We start from the raw sequence: 12,733 nt of genomic DNA on the forward strand, positions 1-12,733 counted from the left end.
TGAAACTTGCTTAGATTTTCATGTAGTTTCATCTTATCATGTTGCATCCTTGTTTTGAGGTGTTTGCTTGATGTTTGGATGCATTTAGCATCAATGCCATGTTTGACTTGTTTTGGCTCATATCTTCTAGGCCGTAGCTCCGAACTAAATGAACTCTATATGTAACTTGACTAGAATTTAGTGTAGATCCTCTTGGTGTATCTTAACTTGCTGTTTAACAACTTGAACATAAGGTTTATTCAGTTCTGGACCAATTTCTAAATTTGCATATGAGGACTTACCGGAATTGTTATATGTTGTTTCCGGCCTCATTTAAACTTTCCTTGATGAGTTGCTCTTGTTTGCATCATCTCTTGCCATGAGTAGCTTCATGTAGCTTTGTCATGCATCATGCTTGGTTGTGCATCATGTCATGTATATGTGTGGTGTGTTTACCATGTTGTGTGCTTCTTCTCGATAGTTCCTGTTTCGTTGCGATCGTGAGGATTCAGTCGTCTACGCTTGGTTCGTCTTCGTGGCTTCATCTTCTTCATGTACTCGTTCTTCTTCCTAGCGGCATTTCAGCCAAGATAACCGTCACCTTGGATCTCACTACTATCATTGTTATGCTAGTTGCTTCATTCTATCACTTTGCTGCGTTTCCTATCACTTGTTCTTCAAGCCTCCCAATTTGCCATGTCAGCCTCTAACCTTTTTTGCCCTTCCTAGCAAACCGTTGCTTGGCTGTGTTACCGCTTTGCTCAGCCCCTCTTATAGCATTGTTAGTTGCAGGTGAAGTTAAAGATTGCTCCATGGTGGACAGGATTATGTTAGGATATCACAATATATCTTATATTATTAATGCATCTATATACTTGCTAAAGGGTGGAAGACTCGGCCTTATGCCTGGTTTTTCGTTCCACTCTTGCCGCCCTAGTTTCCGTCATACCGGTGTTATGTTCCTTGATTTTGCGTTCCTTACGCGGTTGGGTGATTTATGGGACCCCCTTGACAGTTCGCTTTGAATAAAACTCCTCCAACAAGGCCCAACCTTGGTTTTACCATTTGCCTCACCTAGCCCTTTTTTCCCTTGGGTTTCCAAAGCCCGAGGGTCATCTTTATTTACCCCCACCCCGGGCCAGTGCTCCTCCGAGTGTTGGTCCAACCTGAGCGATGTCCGACGCCCTGTGACGCCCCCGATTCAATCGTACACTAATCATACACGCAAATGTGTACGATCAAGATCAGGAACTCACGGGAAGATATCACAACACAACTCTAGACACAAATCAAAATAATAAAAGCTTTATATTACAAGCCAGGGGCCTCGAGGGCTCGAATACATAGCTCGATACACAAGAGTCAGCGGAAGCAACAATATCTGAGTACATAGATAAGTTAAACAAGACTGCCTTAAGAAGGCTAGAACAAAAGCAACACGATCGAAGAGGCAAGGCCTCCTGCCTGGGACCTCCTAACTACTCCTGGTCGTCGGCGGTCTCCATGTAGTAGCATCCATCGGCGGTGGCATCTCGCTCCAGGGGTCCATCATCTGGTTGCATCAACCGGAAAGAAGAAAGAAGGGGAAAAGGGGGGAGCAAAGCAACCGTGAGTACTCATCCAAAGTACTCGCAAGCATCAGATCTATACTAAGTATGCATTGGTATCAAATGGAAGGTTTGTATCTGTGGACTGAACTGCAGAATGCCAGAATAGAGGGGGAAGTCTAGCCTAACAAAGACTAGCATCTTCATGCAGCTCCGAGCATCTTGCAACATGTAGAAGAGTAAAGAGTAGCATTTTAATATTTAACAAACATGTTGTAACATCAACGCCCAGAGATCCTTCCTCGACTCCCTGCGAGAAAGCAATCCCGGAGCCACATAGCCATCACATATCTCAAGTATCCATTTCTAGTTATATAAGATCAGGATATAAGTCTGAACCTCCATTACCGTGGACACGATATTCGAATATATGTCTTCCCTGCAGGGGTGCACCACATTACCCAACACGCTCGATCACTCTGGCCGGACACACCTTTCTGGGATCAATGCCCGCCCTCGGAAGATCAACACGTCGTAGCCCGACCTTGGCTCAGCAGAGAGGTCCCCGCCGGTCTACATCCTAAGCACTCCGGGGTCTTTGGCCCATCGCCCGCAGCACTCCGGGTCGTTGCGAGCAGGGTGGATACCAGCACCGCCTCGGATGGCCAGCACGATCCGACCGTGCCGCACTGCTGAACTGGACGTCTGACAAAGCTTCGGCTGATACCACGACGTCGAGGCCCATAACTATTCGCGCGTGGTGGTTAGTGCGTAAAGGCCAGAGGCCAACTCAGAACAAATACCCAAACCTGTTAGTGCATTGGGGGCTCGCAGAGACGAGCAGAGACTCACGATAAGGTGACCCCGTCGCCCCGTCTCATGGACTTACGGCAAGGGCCCAGACTGCCCGGCCGTGCCATGTGGAAAAATCGCGGGTGCTCAACGGGCCCGCCCGACTTTCACATCAACTCGCGAGTGCTCAACAGGCCAGCCCGACTTCAAAAAAGGTCTCAAGTAAAGTCAAGGTAACTATGTGTCCATACATCAAGGGGAAAACCCGAGGAATCACCCCCGGTGGATTCCACTCAATGTAATCATCAAGGTGAACGTAAGAGGGACCACCCTTGAGGTTCACACTTGAGGTGTTGAACGACAGAGCCGTATCGGGAATGGTGAAAGAGGAAATCACCCTCGATGACCACGACCGAATAGCTACACTATAGAATTATCATCAGGAGTGCGTTATGAGGGATCACCCTCGGCACTCGATAGTAGCTCCGCAGAGTCGAGCAACAAAAGGGGCGTGATGTGATGTGAGGTGTCGGGCTCTGGTCGTCGATCGAGGCATCGATGATGAAGCAGGGGCAACAAGGACAAAGTGGGGGTCACTGATGGATCACTAGCCAACCTATACTAAGCAGTTTAGGATAAGCAGGTAGGTAACAATAGCAGGTACAAAAGCAGGCTATGCATCAGAATAGGAGAAAAAAATAACAGTAGCAAAATCTAATGCAAGCATGAGAGTATAGAATGGGAGATATCGGGATGATTAAAGGGGGGGCTTGCCTGGTTGCTCAGACAAGAAGGAGGGTCGTCGTCGACGTAGTTGATCACAACGGCATCAGTAGCGGTCTCGGGGTCTACCGGAGAGAAGAGGGGGCAGAAAATAGTAAATACATAGCAAGCAAGAGCATAAGAGGACAACATGCAGAGCTAGACGTGTTCTAACACGGTGTTACACGATACTGGCGAAGGGGGAAACATCCGGGAAAGTTTTCTCGGTTTCGGACGTTTGTCAGACAGATGAACCGGAGGGGAAAAGTTCAACGTTTGCTATGCTAGAAAAGTTCAACACGTATTTGGATTTGTCTCGTCGTTCTGAGCAACTTTCATGTATAAAACTTTTTCATCCGAGTTACGGATTATTTTATATGATTTTTCAAAGATTTAAACTATATTTTGGATTCATTTAACATTTCAAAAATAATGCTTAAATGCTAGACGCACCCAGCACAGGGTACACAAAGTGCACCGAGTGGCTGACAGGTGGGCCAGGGGGTCCCAGTTGACCAGTCAACGTTTGACTGGTCAACAGGGCATGGGCCCCCCTGTCATTGACTGCTTAAACTAATTAATCCAGTTTCCAACTAAACATGTGATTAGGCTAATTAATCCTAATTAATTAATTAAATTAATTATTGTTATTACTAAACATTTTTTAACTCTTTTTTTAACCAGGGGCGTGGGCCCATGTGGTCATAGTCACAAGGCCAGCCAAAGGGGCGGGTTAGCGGGTGCTGGACACGGGCGCCCGTATGAGCGAACCCGAGACGCAGGCAGAGGTAGCGCCGGCCGGCGGCGGTTGAAGGCGGGAGCTGCGGGGCAATGGCCGCGGGAGGTGCGCGATGGCGCAGGCGGCAAGGGGAGGCGTGCAGCGAGGGAGAGCGACGGATGAGGCAGGACGGCAGTGGGGCGCGGCCGGAGCGCGGTGGAGCGCAGCGACAACAACAGTTCAGCACAAGGAGCAGGAGTGAGCGAGGGGGTTCGACGTCGGAGGCGACCGGAGTCGGGCGAAGTCGGACCCAAGGCTTGGGGGCACGGGGAGAGGAGCGGGAGGGCTGGCAATGCACCGGGCACGCCTACGTGCCCGGTTGAGCCGGACATCAACGACAGCGACGGCGGTGAGCACGGCGGGGAGGCGAGCTACAGATGCAACGGCTAGCTAGGCTACGGGCGCAGATTTGAGCTAGAAAGCGAGGGAAAGGAAATAGGAGCTCACATCGAGCATGTAGGTGAGCAAAGCGGGTTCGGGGGAGGCCTGGAGCAGACAGGGCGACGGCGGCGGTCTTCGGTGGTCGATGGTGGAAGAAGGGCCCGATGTAGACGATGCAGGGGCGCCGGACTCGATCCGCAGCTCGGAGTCGACGAAAGCTGACCAGCGAGAGCTCCTGGACCACCAGGCGTCGCTCGGGGTGGCGCCGAAGCGCGGCAAGGGGAAAGCAGCGGCGGTGGTCGCGCTCGGCCGTGCTGGATCTGGAGAGCAAGGGGGAGAGCGAGGCCAGGGGGAGGAGGAGATGGGAGTGGGGCGAGGGTAGTGGGAGAGGAGGCGTCCCCGAGGCGCCAGGGTGGCGCCCTTATCCCTCCCCGACGCTGTAGCGACCAGGGACGGCGAGAAGGTTCGGCAGGAGCGTGCGGTCGGGAGCGCTCGGTCGGGTGAACAGAAGAGGAAGACCACCAGGGTTTTTTGGGAGGTTGGGCTGGATTGCTTTATTTGATGGGCCAGGGGGTCCAGTAGTTTAGGTCCTCCTCTTTCCTTTTTTTATTGCTTTGCATTTTCTTTTTGTACCAAATGAGTTTTGTTATGAACAAAACTTGGCACATAAATCTAACACAATATATTGAGATGAAACAAAAAGTAAGGGGTTAAAAGGAGTTGTCTAACCATTTTTAGAAATTGAAAAGGCCAATTTTTAAATGCTGCTGGACCACTAAATAATTTCCAGGGGCACTTTGGGAATTCAAGAGAGGTTGGTTCTAACATGACAAATATCCAGGGATTATTTGCCGCACTTTGAACATTTTAGTTTCCATGTTTGGCAATTTTGAATTTTGACTTTGATTTGAATTTGAATTTTGAACCGGTTTCGAACCAACGCGAGTTTAACAATAATAATCATGATGACGTGGCATCATTAGCAAGGGATTATTCTAGCTTAAGTATCCGGGCATCACACGCCCCCTGGGCAACCAGGGTCTATGCCAACCCGACGTCTGGCTCATCCGGTGTGCGCTGAGAACGAGATACATGCGACTCCTATCGGGATTTGTCGGCACATTGGGCGGCTTTGCTGGTCTTGTTTTACCATTGTCGAAATGTCTTGTAAACTGGGATTCCGAGACTGGTCGGGTTTTCCCGGGAGAAGGTATATCCTTCATTGACCGTGAGAGCTTGTGATGGGCTAAGTTGGGACACCCCTGCAGGGTATAAACTTTCGAGAGCCGTGCCTGCGGTTATGTGGCAGATGGGAATTTGTTAACGTCCGGTTGTAGATAACTTGACACTTGACTCAACTAAGACACATCATCCGTGTGTGTAGCCGTGATGGTCTCTTTTCGGCGGAGTCCGGAAAGTGAACACGGTTTTGGGTTATGTTTGACGTAAGTAGGAGTTCAGGACCGTTCCTCTTGCTCTCTTCTCGCTCTTATTTACGTATGTTAGCCACCATATCATGCTTAGTCGCTGCTGCAACCTCACCACTTTACCCCTTCCTTTCCCATTAAGCTTTGCTACTCTTGATACCCATGGTAATGGGATTGCTTTAGTCCTCGTGGCTCACAGATTACTACAACAACAGTTGCAGGTACAGGCTATGCGATGATCATGACGCGAGAGCGATGTTTGCTTGTTTTGGAGTTCTTCTTCTACTTCTTCTTCGATCAGGGGATAGGTTCCAGGTCGGCAGCCTGGGCTAGCAGGGTGGATGTCATTTGAGTTTCTGTTTATGTTTCATTCGTAGTCGGATGTTGATCTCTTGTAAGATGTTGATGTATTCTTGGGGCGTTTGTGCCTTATGTATGTATCCCCAACTATTATGTAATGGTTTGATGTAATGATATCCACCTTGCAAAAGCGTTTTCAAGATGCACTTCTATCCTTGGTGGGACCTTCGAGTTCCTTTAGGATAGGGTCGCATCTTGGGCGTGACAATGGTCCACTCCAACAAGCCTCCGGTTCATCTGGACCACTGAACCGGTACGGTCTACACCAAAAAGCCTTCGGTTCACCTTGACAACTGAACCGGTTAGGTCTACACCGACAAGCGGTGGTTTAGTGGGTTTTCAATTGTGGTACTCGGGTTGCGCTACTTGGCGTTTGGAAGCAAAATAGTTAGAAAAGTATAATACTATAGGTTTTGTGCATAGGCACTATATATCGTAATTTGGACCAGGATCTTCTACTACCAGGCTGCTAAGTCCTCTTTATCTGGATGCCTTGCAATTTGCACCATGCCACGGCGACTCCTCATTTTGCATCGCAATCCCTAGTACATAGGCTGCCATTTTGTGGGAAATCCATGGCCATAGTATTTCTGGTAGGGACGACAATGCAAGAAGGAGGACGCACCATTTTCCTAATACAATTAGGGCTCACAACTTATGCACGCACACAAAGACAATATATAGACAATATATATATATATATATATATATATATATATATATATATATATATATATATATATATAAAAGACACATAAGCAAACAATATTGTAGCAAAAATTGTATATTGATGCGAAAACCACAGACTAATTAAAACTTCATACATAGAAGACAAAATGTCATCTAATTACACTAGTAGAAAACAGGGCTTTGGTTCGGCCAGAAAAGAGCATTAATCCCGGTTGCATTACGAACTGGGACTAATGTGAGCATTAGTCCCGGTTCGAGCGGATAGGGCACCGTACATGCATTAGTCCCGGTTCAAATGGAACCTTTAGTCCCGGTTGGTGCCACGAACCGGGACTAAAGGGTGCGATGCCCATTAGTACCGGGTCGTGGCACCAACCGGTACTAAAGGTTACACATTTAGTCCTGGTTCGAGCCACCAACCGGTACTAATGGGGTTTGAGGCATTAGTACCGGTTTGTGGCATGAACCGGTACTAAAGGTCCCATTTTCAAACTTAACCCCCCTGGTGGATCGCCTTTTCGGTTTTGTAGAAAGCAAAAGAAAATGATAAAAACTTCAAAAATTAAAATCCTTTCAGATGTAGTTATGTTAGTACATGTACTAGTTAGGAAAATTTAAAAACATAAATTTGGACATGTTTTGCAAAAAGTGCAGGGAAAATATAAAACGGTTATAACTGTTGCATACGATGTCAGAAAAAATGTATAATATATCAAAATGTTTAGCATGAAAATCCCCATCCATTTTTGACAGCCTATGGCCTGTTTGCAAATTTTTACTCAAATTCTAAAAGGAAAAAAGTTATGCTCAAATTTCAATTTTTTTGAATTTTGGTTAAATCAGGTCAAACTTTGGTCAAACTACTTATTCAAGAAGTATTAGTGTTACTAAATAATTTTTCAATAATAGTAGTGTGACTAAATAATTATTACAGTTTTTTAGAATTTTGGTCAAATCTGGTCAAACTGTGATCAAACTATGGTCAAACTACTTATTCAAGAAATATTAGTGTTACTTCATAATTATTCAAGAATATTAGTGTTACTAAATAATTATTTCAATTTTTTGAATTTTGGTCAAATCTGGTCAAACTGTGGTCAAACTATGGTCAAACTACTTATTAAAGAAATATTAGTGTTGCTAAATAATTATTGTTTTTTAGAATAATAGTTTCAAACTCAAACAGTGAAACGTGTGACTTCATGCTCAAGCTAAACTCCTGAGGGTTAATAGGATTGACATCTTACTATTGTCAGGAAAACAACAAGTGCAGACTTGGAAACGAGGGGGAATAGAACCCAAAAGTTAAGTGTGCTCAATGGAGTAGTGAGAGGATGGGTGATCGGTCGGGAAGTTAGATGATTTGAAATGATGATGGATGGTTAGAGATTAGAGGTTAAATTGAGCAGTGATGAGGGATGATTAGAGATTAAATTGGAAAATAATTGAGAAATTTGAAAATTAATTAAAAAAACATTTTTAAAAAAAAATCAATTTTTTTCGTAAAAATACCTTTAGTCCCGGTTACCAACCGGGACTAAAGGTGGAGCTCCAGACAGTGACCACGTGGATGGCCTTTAGAACCGGTTCATGTAAGAACCGGGACTAAAGAGGGAGGCTTTAGTAACGATTCTTTAGTCCTGGTTCGAGAACTGGGAGTAAAGGCCCTTGTGAACCGGGACAAATGACCCTTTTTCTACTAGTGTTATCTGATGCGAAAAATAGGCAATTCCCTAACGAATAGCTTAATAAACAATTGTTTTTCTGCATTTATTCAGCATCAGTCCATCCCCAGTCGTTAATGACCCTCAATGCCGCTCTAATTTCATCTAGAATGTTACCAAGTGCTTCATTGTCCTTGACTTCAGACAAATAGAATGTTCGTTGTCGTCGGTGCACAATATCAATTAATAAAAGGCAAATAATATGGTAGCAAAAGCAATGTTTAATTATGCCAAAACTCCACAAAGTATTTAAAACCTACATATATACTCCTTTCGTCCGAAAAAACTTGTTCCAAGCTTGTCCCTCAAATCGGTGTATCTTGCACCAAATAGTGCTAGATACATCCATTTGAGGGACAAGCTTTTTCGGACGGAGGGAGTAGAAGACAATATATTATCTAATTATCTATATGAAAAAAGGCAACGTATCAAGTGAAAACTTGATTTCAGTGAAAATCTGGAAACTTTCATCCCACCTCAATGGATCTGTAGCGAACGGCAACTGCTCAAAAGCGGAGCTCCACCAGAAACTTAAACACACATTAGCACAAAACCCCCTCGTTCCTAGTAATGTTGTCAGGTTTTTGAGCATTGGCTTATCACCTCCCCGTTCCCTATCCGCTATCCAGCAGCAAAATAGCTATGGCGGTGACGCTGTTGCGCCCCTATCCTGGTGGAGCTCCGCTTTTGAGCAGATGCCGTTCGCTACAGATCCAACGAGGTGGGATGAAAGTTTCCAGATTTTCACTGAACTCAAGTTTTCACTTGACACGTTGCCTAATACACAATTCTCGATTAGGTCCCAAACAAAGCTTACATAGCAATTATTTTCGACAATTATGCATGCATTGGTCCATCTTCAGTCGACTATGACCTCAAGGCCGCTTTAATTTCCTTCATGATGTTATCGCGTGCTTCATTGTGTTTGACCATCAGTTGCTTCCTGAACTATATTGGAACCTAGAAATATGTGAAACCAAAGTCATTTAAAAAATGTCTTGAAAATGAATGGCACACCAGAACTCATTATATATGTACTTACGTTAGTGGTGAACATAATATGCCTGAGAGTACCATTCTAGTGGGCCATCTCCTATAGGACTATGAAATCAGTGTCTTTGTTGTGACAGAAATAACTCCATATATTAAAAATAATATCAATGTTTATCTAATATACATGATAATTTTATTAGATTACCGTCTGGCGGTAAAGAAATGTTGCCTATTTGCCAATCCATGAGTTGGGTATTCTAACCAGGAATCCTTGTTTGCAACACATTGTTTAATTCCTGCTTTAATAATGTGATTTTCTTTCTCATTTCTTTGTCATGAAAGTCCTCTTCATCTCAATATCGGTCGATGGTTGGATCAATCACGATAATTCTCTTTGTGCATGTTGACTACAAGTAGCCCGTAGGAGGAATCCACGACAGCCAATCTTAGTAGATAGTGCAATAGCTAGACACATGTTAATTGCTAATATAATAAGAAAACTAAATTTTAAGAGTGAGAATCACTTGCAATTGTAGAGTTAAACATGTTATATTTAGAAAACATGTTTAACTTTACAATTATAAGTGATTCTCATTCTTAAAATTTAGTTAGCTTGTTATATTAGCAATTAACATGTGCCTACCTATTGTGGTATCTAGTACCATTGGGTCACGTGGATTCCTCCTACGGGCTATTTGTAGTCAACATGCGTGAGGAAACTCTCATGATTGATCCATGCATCAATCTATGTCGAGTTGAAGAGGACTTCCATAACAAATAAATAAGGAAGCAAATTACATTGTTGAATCAGGAATTCAACAACACGTTACAAACGAGGACCCCTGGATTAAATACCCAACTCATGGATTTGCTAGAAGATAATATTTCTTCTAACGCTCTGCGGTAATCTACTAAACAGATCACATACATTAAATGCACACCAACATAGTTTTTACTATATGATGTTATTTTTGTCACAACAAAGACTTTGGTTTCATAGTCTTACAGGAGATGACCCACTGGAATGGTACTCTTAGGAATAACAAGTTCACCGCCGATGTAAGTAAATATATGATGTGTTTCGGTGTGCCGTTTACTTTCCATCTGTTTATTTAATAATTGTGTTTTTGCATCTTTTCTAGATGTTGACAATCAAACATAATGAGGCATGTGATCCCATCCTGGAGCCCGGAGGAAATTAGAGCGGCCTTGGGGGTCATCAACGACTGAAGATTGACTGATGCATGCATAAATGTCGGGAAATAATCGCTATTTAAGTTTTTCTTCTAGGGCTAATCAAGGATTATCTATTTTTGATATTGATAAATGGATAATATATTGTCTTATGTCTTATATATATGTAGGTTTAAATACTATGTGTTGTTTTGGCATAATTAACCATTGCTTTTGCTACACTATTGTTTGCTTATTTATTTACTTTGTTGCACCGTCGTCAATAAACATTGTATTTGTCGCCATGAATGAGTAGTGAGCCCGAGTTGTATTAGAAAACTGGCACGCCATCCTTCCAGCACTGTCGTCCCTACCAGGAATATTATGGCCATGGATTTCTCTGAAAAGGGCAGCCTAGTACTAGGGGCCGCGATGGAAAATGATAGGAGTTGCCACGGTATAGCTCAATGCAACATACAAATTGCAAGGCATTCAAATAGAGGGGTTGCATTAGTCTGGTATTAGAATAGAAGGGAATATGCACCTACTCCCTCCGTCCTTCAAAGAGTGCACTTCCAACTTTGGGACGGAGGGAGTACATCCAAGGAGCTAATCTGCATGTATAACGACTAGCCATGCTATGCATGTCAAGTGCAGACCCAACAACCATACCCTGCTTCATGTGACTGCTCGGGTTCCACTTCCTTTTTCGAAACCTGGCCCAAAAGCATGAAAAAAGCCCTAAAAGGCTATATATATTCTTATGTAAAATATAGGTATAATACATCAAGGTAATCCTGAATATAATTAGTTTCAAAAAAATCCTGAATATAATAAATTTAATTAAAAAATGTCACGGCTCATGTGCTTCATGGAGGGTCGGGCTCGGGCTTGGGATTTTTTCTTCGGGCTTTGCCAAGCCCGGCCCGAACCCGACCCGGCCGTGGAATGATCAGGTTTAGTCGGGCCACATACGCAAAGTGCCGGGAATCCACACTGGCGGCCATTCGCCCGTTGATCGGCCGACACGTGTGAGACAAAAGCGCATGGCTCTCTCGCTGACCGGGCAAAAGAAAAGAGCAATCAACGGACGGCGCGCGGGGGAGAAAGAGAAAAGAACCAACAAGGATGATGCGCTGGCCAGGCCGCCTTTCTTTCGCTCGAGCTGCCGCGCGCGCGCGAGCCAGCCACCTGCCGGCACGTCCCTTTTCGAGCCCCGAACTCCGAACCACCCTCGGGTCGGGGGTCAGCAGACAACGACGGCGCCATGGATGATGGAACCGAAAGCTCCAGACTGCACCACGTGGGACGTCGACGTACTCGTCCCGCCCAGGCTCCCAGCTGTGCGCGCGGCGGAACGTTCGAACGCGCAGCGGCCGTGGCCGGAGCGCGTAGATCGCTTGCTGCTGCGCGGGATAAACTAAACTGCACACACGATCGACCAACCAGCACACGTCAAGGACACACGGTAAACACAGATTTTCTCCGTCGCTCGACGCCGGGAAAGCAAAGCGATTAGACAACGCCACGACAGGATCGACAGGACATGCTTTGCTTCGCCCGGAAGCTAGCCCTAAAGCCACCGTATCACCTCCTCCTGATACGTGACAGCGATGTACACACACAAATTAGTAGTAAAAATATTCAAGAAAATCGTCGGCGAGAAAGAGAAAGCGAATAATACCCATCGCTCGTGGTGCCCAGCATTACGTTCTTGAGAAATAACATTTCATTTCATGCATGGCGAGCTGGCGGCAGGTCGCTCTGTCGCGGGCCCCGACGCCAAGCGACGCGGCTAGTCGTTGGGACGGGGTGGCGAGCCCCTGGAATGATCCTGGTCGGGCGCGTCATGGTTTTACTGGTTGCGCCGTGAGACAGGCAGTGGTGGGGGCGTCGCGGTCAAATCCCCATCGGTTTAACTTTTTGCTAAAGCGAATCCTTTGCTCCTGTAGTAGGTTCTTCCCATACTGCCCATGGAGGATTGGGGGCAGCCGCTCAAACAGGTGTTTGAGATTTGGAGTTCTTTGCATATATGTGTGGCTTCTCCCCATACTGCCCCGCTCTTGGAGGTTTGAACCAATGCAAGTGTCATCTGTACACAGGAATGAGTTCATCTGGTCTTGCAAA

This window comes from Triticum aestivum, chromosome 6B (assembly GCF_018294505.1).
Source record: "Triticum aestivum cultivar Chinese Spring chromosome 6B, IWGSC CS RefSeq v2.1, whole genome shotgun sequence".
Lineage (NCBI taxonomy): Eukaryota > Viridiplantae > Streptophyta > Magnoliopsida > Poales > Poaceae > Triticum > Triticum aestivum.